Source organism: Canis aureus, chromosome 14 (genome assembly GCF_053574225.1).
Source record: "Canis aureus isolate CA01 chromosome 14, VMU_Caureus_v.1.0, whole genome shotgun sequence".
Lineage (NCBI taxonomy): Eukaryota > Metazoa > Chordata > Mammalia > Carnivora > Canidae > Canis > Canis aureus.
Window position 1 is genome coordinate 41047773 of NC_135624.1, and position 13403 is coordinate 41061175.

The following is a 13403-nucleotide window of genomic DNA, read 5'->3' on the forward strand; positions in this document are numbered from 1 at the left end:
TCCTGCCAGCAGGAGGCTGGCGGGCACTAGGAAGAGCGCTTCGGATTCTGTGGGCTCCACCTCGGGATCTGTGTCCCAGGGATGTCTGAGTCTTTGGTCTCCACCAATGATCGTCTCCATTGTGTGGTTTGGGAACTTCACTCTGACCTCACCTCCCACGACCTAGCTCACCAGACACAGGGAGGTACTTGGCTGTGGACTTGGAAGGCAGAGTGGTAGCAGTGTCCCCACTCTCCCTGGTCACCTGAAGACAGTGAAGATTAGCGCTTAATGTCATTGGCTTCTTAGGAGGAAAAATCACAACCAAATCTTTTTTTTTTTAAAGATTTTATTTATTCATGAGAGAGAGAGAGGCAGAGATACCAAGCAGAGGGAGAAGAGGCTTCATGCACGGAGCCCAACGTGGGACTGGATCCCAGGTCTCCAGGATCACACCCTGGGCCGAAGGCCGTCACCCAACCACTGAGCCACCCAGCCGCCCCACAACCAAATAATTTCTGAGAGCAACCTGAGGACCCGTGTCCCGAGCAGGCTGTGAAGGAGCACAGACTTGTGGCTTTCCACAGTGCAGCTCCCTTCAATCATAAAGGAAGGTCAATATAGTTAGAAGGCAGGTTCAGGGTTCCAAACACAAGGATGTTTTACCACATGATCACCTTGGCTTCTCACACGGCACGCAGAACACGGCACAAGGCGACCCACCCGACAAGCCAGGTGACAGAAGGGACAGGATACTGGCGACCCAAGCCTCAAGTGGGGCTGTGGGCGGCGGGGGAGACGAGGCCTGGGGGAAGTCCGGGTCAGCTCATGGGGAAGCAGGGAAGGATCCCAGTCCTGTCGGGGTGAGCCGGGCTCAGCCAGGGGCAGGTGCAGAGGGGTCGTGTCTGAAAAGTTGGCCGGCTGGCTGCACGCCTCCTCCCCTTTCTAAAGGGGTTTAATCAGTCTTGGGACCCTGCCGGCCTCCGCCTCCGCTGGTTATCGGGCCTGGGGTGTGAGCTGCAGCTGGACCCAGCGGGGTCTCGCTGCAGTAGCATTAACTGCGCATCACGGCCTGACAGGCTCCTGCTTCCGTGAGGCACCCACCCTGCTGGCCACCGCATCCCACCCGGCACCTCTGGCGCGGTCTACTCAGTAGGCGAAGCGAGACACCTGGGGGGCTCGTCCCTCACTTTTAGGCTCTCTATGAACATCTTCCTAAATATCCTTGATTGTGGCCCTTCCAGTCCATCCCTTCCACCAAATAGCCCACCTCTGTGGCTCTTCGTGACCCTCTGGGATATCAGCAGTTACTCCTGAGGGGTCCTGGCTCTGTGTTAGCCCCTTGCCCCCATCCTTCTCACCTTACAGTGATCTGAAATGCAAATCTGATTTTTATATTTTCCTCCTTGAAATCCCTCCTCACAGACTTCGGAATAACACTCCTCTGCCTTTGCAGACTAGCCCCCATCCTCTGTCCCTTCACCTAAACCCTGAAGACTTTCTTATGTGTGTGTCATGCTGCCACCATACTGAACCCCTGCGTGATGGTAGAAGGGAGACAGCAAACCTCCCTCCACCCCTTCCACCAAGCTCTGTGGCCTTGGGCAAGGCCTCAGCACAGTAGGGTGAGAGAGAAGGGCAGAGAGATGTAGGACCGGGTAGCTCCACAGATGCTCAGGGGCCAGGGTCCCCTGGAGGAGGAGGAGCTTGACTGCCAGGAACCCCGTTGTGGCAGCTATGATAAGGTCTGCTGGTGGATGTTGGATTCTGGGCTGTGTCCTTCCTAGGCAGCTGTGACAAACGCGAAGATTGAATAGATTGGTACTGGCAGAGGCGTACTGGAGAGGTCCACGGAGATCGGAGAGATTATGGAGATGATCTGGGCAGAGGAGTGCCTGGCATCGTCAAGGTTCCAGGCAGATAGAAGGGGCCTGGGCTGCACAGTGGAGGTGGAGGGTTGGGTGGTTGCACTGCTCCTGTGCTCCATGCTCAGCCCTGTCTGGCCGTGCCAGGATTCCCTGACGCCTGGGCCATCCTTGGATGTGACCATTGCGGTTTTGTTGATTTTGTGTGATGTGCTGTGTAAGCTTCACCCCCCCCCTCCCCCGCCGACACACACACACACCTTTTCCTGTTTGGGAAGGAAGGGAGGATGGTGGGGATGCAAGTGACTCTTTGGGAGCCTCCAGGCCTCAGATGAGGAGTCCGGCTCCTGCCGAGCCCTCCCACACGTCAGTAGGTTTGAACGTTCCTCTCTGTGCCACAGGGTACAGGTCAGAGCCCTGCCATTGTGATGGACCTCCCATTTTTCCAGTCCTGACACCCCTGTAGGCACAGCAAAGTGATGGTGCTTTCCATCAGATCAGCTCACCCACAAGCTCAGAGGCTCCTGAGTTATGGTCTGTACTAACCCCCCGGGCCAGGAACACAGTTACTGAGCACTTCCTACACGTCAGGCACTACGCTCAGCCCTGAGGACACAGCAGGGGAGGTCACAGTCAAAGGCATGTCAAGTGTTAGAACAGGGTGGGGCGCTGAGGTGGCTCAGTCTGTTAAGCGGCTGACTCTTGATTTCCGCTCAGGTCATGATCTCAGGGTGCCGTGAGCGAGCCTGCATTGGGCCTGCACCGGCTCCGTGCTCAGTGAGCAGTCGGCTTGAGATTCTCGCTCTCCTCTGCCCCTCCCTGCATGTGGGTGTGCATGCCCTGACCCTTGCCCTCTCCCTTTTGCAAATACACATATACATACATTTTTTTATAGGACTTATGTCCTACAGGACATAAGTCCTATAAAAAAATTAGAACAGGGTGGAAAGATAGTGACAAGGTGACAACAGAAGACTTCTAAGGAGGTGATATTTACATTATGACCTGAGTTGCAAAAAAGTGAGCAATTCTAAGATCTGATGGAAGAACTTTCCAGACACAAGGAACAGCTAATACAAAGTGGGAGCAATGATGAAGATAATAGCATCAAATAAACATGATAGATCAGGGATTGGCAGTTTTTTTTTTTTTTTTTTTTTTTTCTGTGAAAAGCTGGATAATGAGGCACCTGGGTGGCTCAACTGGTTAAGCATCTGCCTTTGGCTCAGGTCTTGATTTCAGGGTCCTCTGGTTAAGCCCCACCTGGGGTTTCTGTGCTCAGCGGGGATCTGCTTATCTCTCTTCTTCTGCCCCTCCCCCTGCTCATGCGTGTGCTCTCCGCCCAAAAAAAAAAAAAAAAAGCTAGATAGTAGATATTTTAGACGTCACAGGCCATATGGCCTCTGATACAACTACTCCATCTGCCATTTTGTGTAGAAGGAGCCACAGAAAATAGAAATGTGGATATTCTCTTTCAACAAATCTTTATTCCTAGACCTTGAAATATGAATTTCATATAATTTTCATGTGTCACAAAATATTTTCTTTCACAATTATTTTTTTAAATTTTATTTATTTATTCATGAGAGACACACAGAGAGAGGCAGAGACACAGGCAGAGGGAGAAGCAGGCTCCATGCAGGGAGCCTGATGTGGGACTCGATCCTGGGTCTCCAGGATCAGGTCTTGGGCTGAAGGTGGCACTAAACAGCTGAGCCACCCAGGCTGTTCATCTTTCACAATTATTAAAAAATGTAAAAGCCATTTTTAGCTCATGATCGTGTACAACCAGATGGCAAGCAGTCATATGCCAATCCCTGTGCTAGATACCAGAAATACTGTTACTCTCTCTCTCTCTCTCTCTGTGTCTCTATGAATAAATAACAAATCTTAAAAAAAATGAATCGACAACATAGATATTTCAGGATTTCCTATTCTATTCATTGATCTTATGCTAATATTCCCACAGATTTGATTATTATAGCTTTATAATAAGTCTGGAGATCAAGTAGTGTATATTCTCCAACATGGCTTCTGTTTTCCAAATCATTTTGGCTCTTCAAGATATAGAGCAGTTCTATATAAATTTTAAATTTATTTATTTATTTATTTATTTATTTATTTATTTATTTATTTATGATAGTCAGAGAGAGAGAGAGAGAGAGAGAAGGGCAGAGGCATAGGCAGAGGGAGAAGCAGGCTCCATGCACCAGAAGCCCAACATGGGATTCGATCCCAGGTCTCCAGGATCACGCCCTGGGCCAAAGGCAAGTGCCAAACCGCAGTGCCACCCAGGGATCCCAGAGCAGTTCTATATAAATTTTGGAAGTAGCTTGTCAGTTTTTCCAAAAGGCTTTCTGGGATTTTGTTTGGGATTGTATTGAAGCTTTAAGTCTATTTAGGAGAGATTTGGCATTTTAACAATATAGAATAGAAGATGGTATATTTCTATAATTATTTAGGTCTCTGTGTTAACCTTAAAAGTAAAACTGCCATTTATTTTGCTAGCAAAAATGCATTTATTTGGGTACAGCAGAGAACTGCAATCCCAGACAGGCAGGTCTGCAGAGTGAAGGAGAGGAACAGAGCAAAGCAGAGGAAAGCTGTTTTATAGAGGAAAGGGGGAGTTAGGAAGGGCTGTTGTAAACTGAAAGCCCATTGGACTAACCTGGGAGTTCTAAGTATAGTGGCTTCTCATTGGCTGGGCTGTTGCTAGGGGGAGAAGACAACCTTCCTCTGGGTAGGGTGGTAAAGTAGCATCCACTGTGCTAGATCTGTCTCTTCCTCCTGGGTGTGGAATTGAATAAGGACTGGAAGGGCCAGAGCTCTTCTGCTGGCCTGGGGCTGCGTTCTAAACTAAGTTTACTTTTATTGATCTTTACATTTCCCCTTTTGATTAAGATCTTTCTTTGAGGGGCACCTGGGTGGCTCGGCTGTTGAGTGTCTGCCTTCAGCTCAGGGCGTGATCTCCGGGTCCCAGGATCTAGTCCCACATCGGGCTCCCTGCAGGGAGCCTGCTTCTCCCTCTGCCTGTGTCTCTGCCTCTCTCTCTGTGTCTCATGAATAAATAAATACAATCTTTAAAAAAAAAATCTTTGTTTCAAAGCATCACTAATCAAGAGGCAGATTCTCCATATTTACTGGTTTTGCCCCGCAGTACCAGGGAGGACCTTTCCTAGTTGTCATGTCCTAGGCAAGAAAGAACCTGCACAGCATTTGGGAACCATTTAAGGCCACATTTGGGTATCAAGGAAGGTTAGGAGGGAAAACTCTCAGGCACTTCCCATCTGTAGTCTATAATTATCAAGGTCTTACTTGTTGGAGATCATCTTGAAGCACAGAGCCAGCATCACCTTATTGGGTACACTGTTTTTTGTTTTCTTTTTTAAGTTTGACAGATGGGTTTGACACGGCTCTACAGGGCTTGATCCCAGGACCCTGAGATCACAACCTAAGCTGAAACCAAGAGTCAGACGCTCAGCCTTCTGAGCCACCCAGGCGCCTCTATTGTATAATGGTTCTAAGCCAGGACTCTAGGTCTGAAAGTAGCCAACTGAAATATTTGTGGGCAATTATTCAGACTTAGGAGGGGAGGGTTCTTCCCACAAAGGTAAACCCAGAGTCATGTGTGCCTCCTGGAAGTCTCCACTTAAATTATTATGGAAGCAGAATAGTGGGTACTGCAAGAGCACACTAAGAGAATTAACCAGGTTCATTTGGGAAGATACAGTGCAGGTATAAACATGAAGTAATAGCTGATGAATTTTGTGCAAAACAGAAAAACTCCAAAGATGTTTGAAAATAATTATTATCTCAAAAGAATTGTTTGAAACCAAGTGTGTTACAGATAATACAGCCTATAAGGTTGCAAATTCAGGGATTGTGAATTTGGATAAAAATATAAAGTCTGTGAATATTTCCGTTGAAAGAAGACTTTTGGGGGGTGGGAGTGAATGGGTGACGGGCACTGGGTGTTATTCTGTATGTTAGTAAATTGAACACCAATAAAAAATAAATTAAAAAAAAAAAAGAAAGAAAGAAGACTTTTGTGAATTCTGAGCCTTCTAACCTTTCAGAAAAAGCAGTTGAAAAATTAATTTATCATGAGATCATGATGAGGTTGTTTCTAAAAGGCCATAATCATCCCAGGACCCCGGAGTCATGACCTGAGCCAAAGGCTCAACCGCTGAGCCACCCAGGTGCCCCTCATTTACCCCTTTTGTAAGAGCTTGGGAAATGCAGACAAGGGCTTTGTCTTTCCATGAAAGAGAAATAAGAAGCAACAGTGAGAAAAAGGTCCAGGGGCCTAGTCTGGACGTCTTGGGAAAGCTGTCTTGTCAGATGTCGTCTGCTTTAGTTGTGGGAGCTCTTTACCTTCAGGTTACCAGGTGTTGTGCAGGGCCAGTCAGGCTCTCCTGCTTCTTTAGATGGATCTCATGAATCCAAGAGTCTATTTCTCAGAGTTTGGTGGCACAAGGGTGATTAGCAGTACCTGATAAGGACTGTTTCAGAGAGGTTGAAAAGTCTTTTTCAACAGATAAAATCTAATTTGCTGTGTGATGCTTTAGGTCATTGTCTCCTGCGAAAGTACTGTGAAAAGGTTGCTCTATTAAAGCATGGTTACTTTTTTTTTTTGATGATTTTATTTTTAAGTAATCTCTACACCCAACATGGGGCTTGAATTTATAATCCCAGGATCAAGAGTCACATGCTCTACTGACAGCCAGCCAAGTGCCCAAAGCATGGCTACTTTTAATGGAAGTAATTAGGCCTTTACAGTATCGAAACATATCTCCTTTTATCAACTGTGGGTCAAAGGAGGGAGAAGCCAAGTGCGTTGGATGTCTTGTGACTACCTCAAAGGGTGAGAATCTATGAGTTCCCAAGGGAGTGGATCCAAGATTTAGATGGGTTGATGGCAGTGCTTTTAGCCAAGGTGTTTAGAGGGTCTCTACAGACTGTGCCACTGAAGTCTTTTTTGTTTTGTTTTTTTTGCCAGTGAAGTCTTAATAGTGCTGTTAGTGCAACTAACCCTGAGGATCCAGGTTGGTGTGTGTAGTCAAAGTGTTGTGAAACTGCTGAGCAGCATGGATTTGTCAAAGCCACCTGACCAGTAAAATGAGTTCCCTGGTCACCAAGACATTTAAGAGGGGTTCCCTGAGTAGAGGTAATCTTTTCTAACAGAATTTTAGTCACAGAAGCAGCATTGACCTGTCTAGAAGAGAAAGCTTCATTCCAGTGAAAAAACATACAAACCATGACTAAAACGTGTTTAGTTTTAGATGGGAAAAGCTGTCAGAAATCCACACGTATGTGAACAGGTTTCCCTGGATTATACTTCAGACAGGTGGGAAAAGCAAAATAGGCACTTTTTGCTTTTCTTTTCTATTTCCCCACCAATATTCGTTCATGAATACTGTCATTCTGTTAGTAGACCAATGGTTTAATGCAAATTTTAGAATTTCTGGTAGGGCTGGATTGTTTTTTTTTTTTTTTTTTGGATTGTTATTTGGTCCAAACTAGAGTTCTTATTGAGCCCCAAATTACTAGATTTCCAAAATTGTTTTTATTTTTTATTTTTTAAGATTTTATTTATTTATGAGACACACACACACACATACACACACACAGAGATAGAGGGAGAGAGAGAGAGAGGCAGAGACACAGGCAGAGGGAGAAGCAGGCTCCATGCACGGAACCCGATGTGGGACTCGATCCCGGGACTCCAGGATCACGCCCTGGGCCGAAGGCAGGCACTTAACCACTGAGCCACCCAGGGATCCCCTCCAAAATTGTTTTTCATCTCTGGGGCCAATTCTTGGATATCTCTTGTCAACTGTTCTAAATGTCCTTTGGGAGAACATCCCTTTGGACTATGACAGAGATCTGGCTCTTGGTTTCCTCGAGAGCAGCATTTTTTGATGGAAGCAGCAGTGATTTCCTTTGGCCTCCAGGGAGCCGAGTGTGGAATGCCCAGGAAACTCAATAATAGAGCAGCCAACCAAAGTGTAGCGTGTAATGCTATTTTGGACATAGGACCCATTTTAAATTTTATCCCCATTGTAGATAACATTCCAAAGTCATAGAATACCCCAAAGGCAAGCCAACCTTTGGTATAAATGTTTATGATTTTACTGTTGGCTGAGGTACAAGCTAGAATAAGGGGATGGGGCAGCCTGTGCGTGGAAGTAGCCAGAGGTCAGACCGCTGTCTCAGTGGCTTCAGAAGGACTTGCAATAGCATGCCCAGCACCATACTTAACGTTTTCATTCTTTTCTTTTTTTTTTTTAATTTTTAAAAAGATTTTATTTATTTATTCTTGAGAGACCCAGAGAGAGAGAGGCAGAGACCGAGGCAGAGGGAGAAGCAGGCTCCCTGCGGGGAGCCCGACGAGGGACTCCATCCCGGGCCCCTGGGACTCCGGGGTCACGCCCTGACTTCAGAGGACACTCAGGGGCTGGCTGGAGCATGCAAGCGGGTTAGCAGCCTTCTTACCCGGAGCCTGGCTCTTTGCAATAACAGCAGAAGCTAGAGGGGTTTGGTTGGTTTGGGGGCCTTCGTGTCTGGAGTTGAAAATTAAGAATTTTACTGGTCTTTCTTCTGTGTTGACTCGTCTAGCCTGTGAGTGATGTGCTTTGCCGGATCAACCTAGATTGACTTAGCTCTTTCCTGGTCTCTTTAAAGCAGAAAGACCCGGTTCAGCCTGTTAGTAAACACGGAGTTCAGGGCTCCCCGGGTGGATCTAGCCTCTAAAGGAAGACCAGAATTTTCTTTAAAGACATTTGGAGTGGATCGTAATTATGAACAGGTTCATCAGGCTCTTGTGTACAAGCCCGGAGTTCGTTCCAGTCAACAGGCTCGGGAAAAGCTCCCGTCATTGCTCTGTGGAGACTTCCACCTTGTAATCTTGCCTCTTGCCCAAAGTTAGGGCTTTGTTTCTGTAAAGCCCCTTCCGGATGTCTCCTCCTGGCTAGCTTCATCCGATATTTGGCCTGGCCCTCACAAATAACATGTGGCCTGATTAATAAAAATCTGAGAGACCAGGTAGGTAAGTTTGGGTAACTATGTTAAATTCTTCAGGAATCCTAGGAGGGTCTTTAGGACACTTTTTAACAATGGCCCACAATTTGACCTTGGTCTAGGGAACATAGGAAACTTGGGATTAATGGATTGATTGATTTTTAAAGTTTTTATTTATTTATTTGAGAAAGAGAGAGAGAGAGACAGCACATGCAGGGGGAGAGGAGGCAGCAGATTCCCTGCTGTGGGGAGCCTGATGCCCCTGGATCCTGAGACTCCAGGATCATGACCTGAGCTGAAGGTAGATGCTTAACTGACTCAACATCCAGGCGCCCCGGGGTTTATTTAGAGCCTCAGAAGACTTAATTTTACTTATTTAAAAAAATGTATTTATTTGTCCATCTCTCTGCCTATCTTGGGGCTCCGACTCCCAAGCCCCGAGGTTGAGTCTCATGCTCTACCAGCTGAGCCACTCCGGCGCCCCAGAGGACTTCACTTTAAGTTTTATTCTTTTTCTTTAGAGAGGGAGTGTGCGCCAAGGGGGCGCGAAGGGCAGCCGGGAGAGGCCGCGCCCACGTGAGGTCCGCGAGTGGGGAGTGGGCGCCGCGGCAAGCCGGGGGGCCTTGGGCCTTCCTCCCACCGGGGCAGCGAGGAGGCGGGGCAGCGAGGAGGCGCTGCAGGCTCCGGCGCTGAGTCCCTGCAGCGGGGCGGCCCCTGCCGGCCGCCAGCTCCCATCTGACGGAGCTTCCCTTTCCTCCGTGTTCACGTCTGTGCCTGTCCATTGCTGGGCAGCACGTCACCCGAAAATACAGTGACTTGAGACAACAGCATTCATTATCTGGCAGCTGCCGTAGGTCAGGAGTTCAACAGTGGCTTAGCCGGTGGCCCTCGTTTAGGGATCAGGGTCTCCTGTGGTTGCAAACAGGATGGTCAGGCCTGCATTCTCTGGGGGCTCGATGGGGGCTGGAGGGCCTGCTCCGAAGCGGTGCCGTCCCCGGGCTATTGTCAGGAGCTCTCAGCCTGAGCCTCTCCCAGACTGCGTAGACGGTAGACCCGCTCATTTCCTCCAGCAGCAGAGATCCAGGACGCGGCAAGCAGGCGGCTGCATCGCCTTATGGTCTAATCTCATAAGTTATACATGACCATTTTGTTTGCTTGTTTTCTATTCATTCAGTTTCTGACATTTTTTGGTTTGTTTTCTGTTTGTTAGGAATAACTAAGTCCAACCCATAATGAAGGAAAAGTGGATTAGGCTTTATCTTTTTGAAGGGGGTGTCAAAGTATCCCGTACTTTGTATAATAATTTTGTGAATGATAATGAACATTTTACATTTTCTGATTGTTGGTGGTACAGAGATACACAGTTAATTTTAACATATTGTCCTTGTATTTCACAACCTTGCTAAATATATTCTAGTTCCCATATTGAAGGTTACTAAGGGTTTTATTTTTATTTTTTATTTTTTTAAAGATGTTATTTATTTATTCCTGAGAGAGACAGGGACACAGGCAGAGGGAGAGGCAGGGGACCTGGGATCCGGGACCCCAGGATCACACCCTGAGCCAAAGGCAGATGCTCAGCCACTGACCCACCCAGGTGTCCCTTTCGGAAAGTTTTTCACTGCAAATTTAATTTAATAGGTATATGGCTATTCTGGTTTTTTTTTTTTTTATTCTGTTTCTTCTTTAGTTCATTTTGATAATTTGTTTCATTCAGATAATTTGCCTATTTAAGTGAAATATGGCAATTTTTCTTTTATAAAGGGCCAAATGGTAAATTTTTTAAGCCAAGTGGTGTCTGTTGCAGCTACTCAACTATGTCATTGTAGCACAAAGCAGCCATAGACAATACATAAGCAAATGAGTACTGCTATGTTCTCATAAAACTTCAGTTATGGTAACAGTAACCAGATTTGGTCAGTGGACTCTCGTTCATTGCCCCTTGACCTAAAGTATTGAATTTAGTGTCATAAATTGTTCAGAACACTACTATTTTATCATTTTTTTGGTCTGTAAGGTCTGTACCCCCCTTTCTCAGTCATGATATTGGTAATTTTTGTCTTCTGTATATATATTTCTAAAGATCTATTTATTTATTTATGACACACACACACACACACACACACACACACACACACACACACACGCAGAGGCAGGCCCCCATGCAGGAAGCCCCATGTGGGACTTCATTCCGGGTCTCCAGGATCAGGCCCTGGGCTGAAGGTGGCGCCAAACCGCTGAGCCACCTGGGCTGCCTGTCTTCTATATATTTTTAAAAGATCGACTTGTTTATTTTAGAGAAAACGTGTATCCATGAGCAGGGGTAGAGACAGAGGGGGAGGGAGAGACTCTGAGGCAGGCTCCCCGCTGAGTGTGGGACTCATGGTGGGGCTTGATCTTACAACCCAGAGATCATGACCTGAGTCGAAACCAGGAGCTGGACACTCAACTGAGCCACTCAGGCACCTGTCTTCTCCTTTCGTGATCATTTAGTAAAAGTTTATCAATTTTATTGAGATTTGTCAAAAGAACAGTTTTTTTTTTTAAGATTGTATTTATTTGAGAGACAGTGGGTGGCAGTGCTGGCATGCACATGAGTTGGGGAGAGGCAGAGGGAAAGGGAGAAACAGACTCCTCACTGAACATGGAGCCGGATGCAGGACTGGATCCCAGGACCCTGAGGTCATGACCTGAGCCACAGTCAGACGCTCAACCACCGAGCCACCCAGGAGCCCTTGAAAGGAGCAGCTTTTCGTTTCAATATTTTCCTCTTTGTCTATTTTGTATTTCATTATTTTTTATTCTTATTAGTATTTTCTTTTACTTACTTGGGTTTAATTTTCCTCTCTTTTTCTAGCTTCTTAAGTGAAAGCTTAGGTCCTTGATTTGACCTTCTTACTTAAGCAATCAAAGATAAACATGTCCTTCTAAGCACTGCTTTAACTGTATTTCACATATTTTGATATGTATGTTTTCATTTTCATTCAGCTCAAAATATGTTCTAATTTCCATTTTTTTTTTAAAGATTTTATTTATTTATGATAGTCACAGAGAGAGAGAGAGAGAGGCAGAGACATAGGCAGAGGGAGAAGCAGGCTCCATGCACCGGGAGCCTGACGTGGGATTCGATCCCGTGTCTCCAGGATCACGCCCTGGGCCAAAGGCAGGCGCCAAACCGCTGCGCCACCCAGGGATCCCTAATTTCCATTTTGATTTCTACCTTAGCCTGTAGGGTAAGCATACTTTTAAGCTTCTAAATATTTGGAGTTTTTCTAGATATATTTTTGTTATTGACTTCTAATTTAATTCCATTGTGGTTGGTGAACATACTCTGTTTTCATTTCTTTTTCTTTTTTTTCCTGTTTTCATTTCTTATAAAGTTACTGAATCTTGAATTATGTTCCAGCATATGGTCTACCCAAGTGAAATCAACTTTTTTTTCTCTTTGATAATGGAAAATTTCAAACATCCATACAAGTAGTTAGAATACAGTGTTCCCCACATACTCATCACCCAACTTCAACAATTGTCAACTCATACCAGTTTTGTTTCACCTATGTCTTTTTTTTTTTTTTAAGATTTTATTTATTTAGGGGATCCCTGGGTGGCTCAGCAGTTTAGCGCCTGCCTTTGGCCCAGGGCGCGATCCTGGAGTCCCGGGATCGAGTCCCACGTCGGGCTCCCGGCATGGATCCTGCTTCTCCCTCCTCTCTCTCTCTCTCTCTCTCTCTCTCTATGTCTATTATAAAATAAATAAATAAGTCTTTAAAAAAATATTTTATTTGTCAGAGACAGAGAGAAAGGGGCAGACAGAGGGAGAAAGGAGAAGCATACTCCTCACGGAGCAGAGAGCCTGATGCAGGGCTCGATCCGAGGACCCTGGGATCATGACCTGAGTTGAAGGCAGACACTTAACTGACTGAGCCACCCAGGAGCCCCAACTGTATCTTTTATATTATTTTAAAGGAAATTTCAAATATATTATTTACTCTGTAAGTATTTTTGTATCTGTTTCTAGAAGGGATACTTTTTTTTAAGTTCTACCCTTAATATGGGGCTTGAACTCACAACCCTGAGATTAAGAGCCACAGGCTCTAACAACTGAGCCCCTAGAAGGAACTTACTTACTTACTTACTTATTTATTTACTTATGACACAGGGGAGAGAGGCAGAGACACAGGCAGAGGGAGAAGCAGGCTCCATACAGGAGCCCGACGTGGGATTCCATCCTGAGACTCAGGGTCACGCCCCGGGCCAAAGGCAGATGCCAAACCGCTGAGCCACCCAGGGATCCCTAGAAGGAACACTTTAAAAACATATCACAATTCCTGAACAAATTAACTATAATTTCTTAATATAATTAGTGTTCAAATTTCTAGTTGTCTCATAAATGTCATTGTTCTGTATTTTATGATTCATTTGAATCTGGATCCAAAAAAGGTACATATCTCTTACCCTTTTAAACATACAGGTTCCCCAACCATTGTTTTTTTTTTCTTCCGCAGTTTATTTGTTGAAGAAACTTGGTGTCTTGTTTTT

At 45.8% G+C, this 13403-nt stretch overlaps 1 protein-coding gene across 4 annotated transcripts in view; it reads left to right on the forward strand.

Moving 5' to 3' along the window:
* The window catches only part of PPP1R16A (protein phosphatase 1 regulatory subunit 16A), a 35003-nt gene that overhangs the window by 816 nt on the left and 20784 nt on the right, over positions 1–13403 (forward strand). The gene's annotated exons all lie outside the window — the stretch shown is intronic.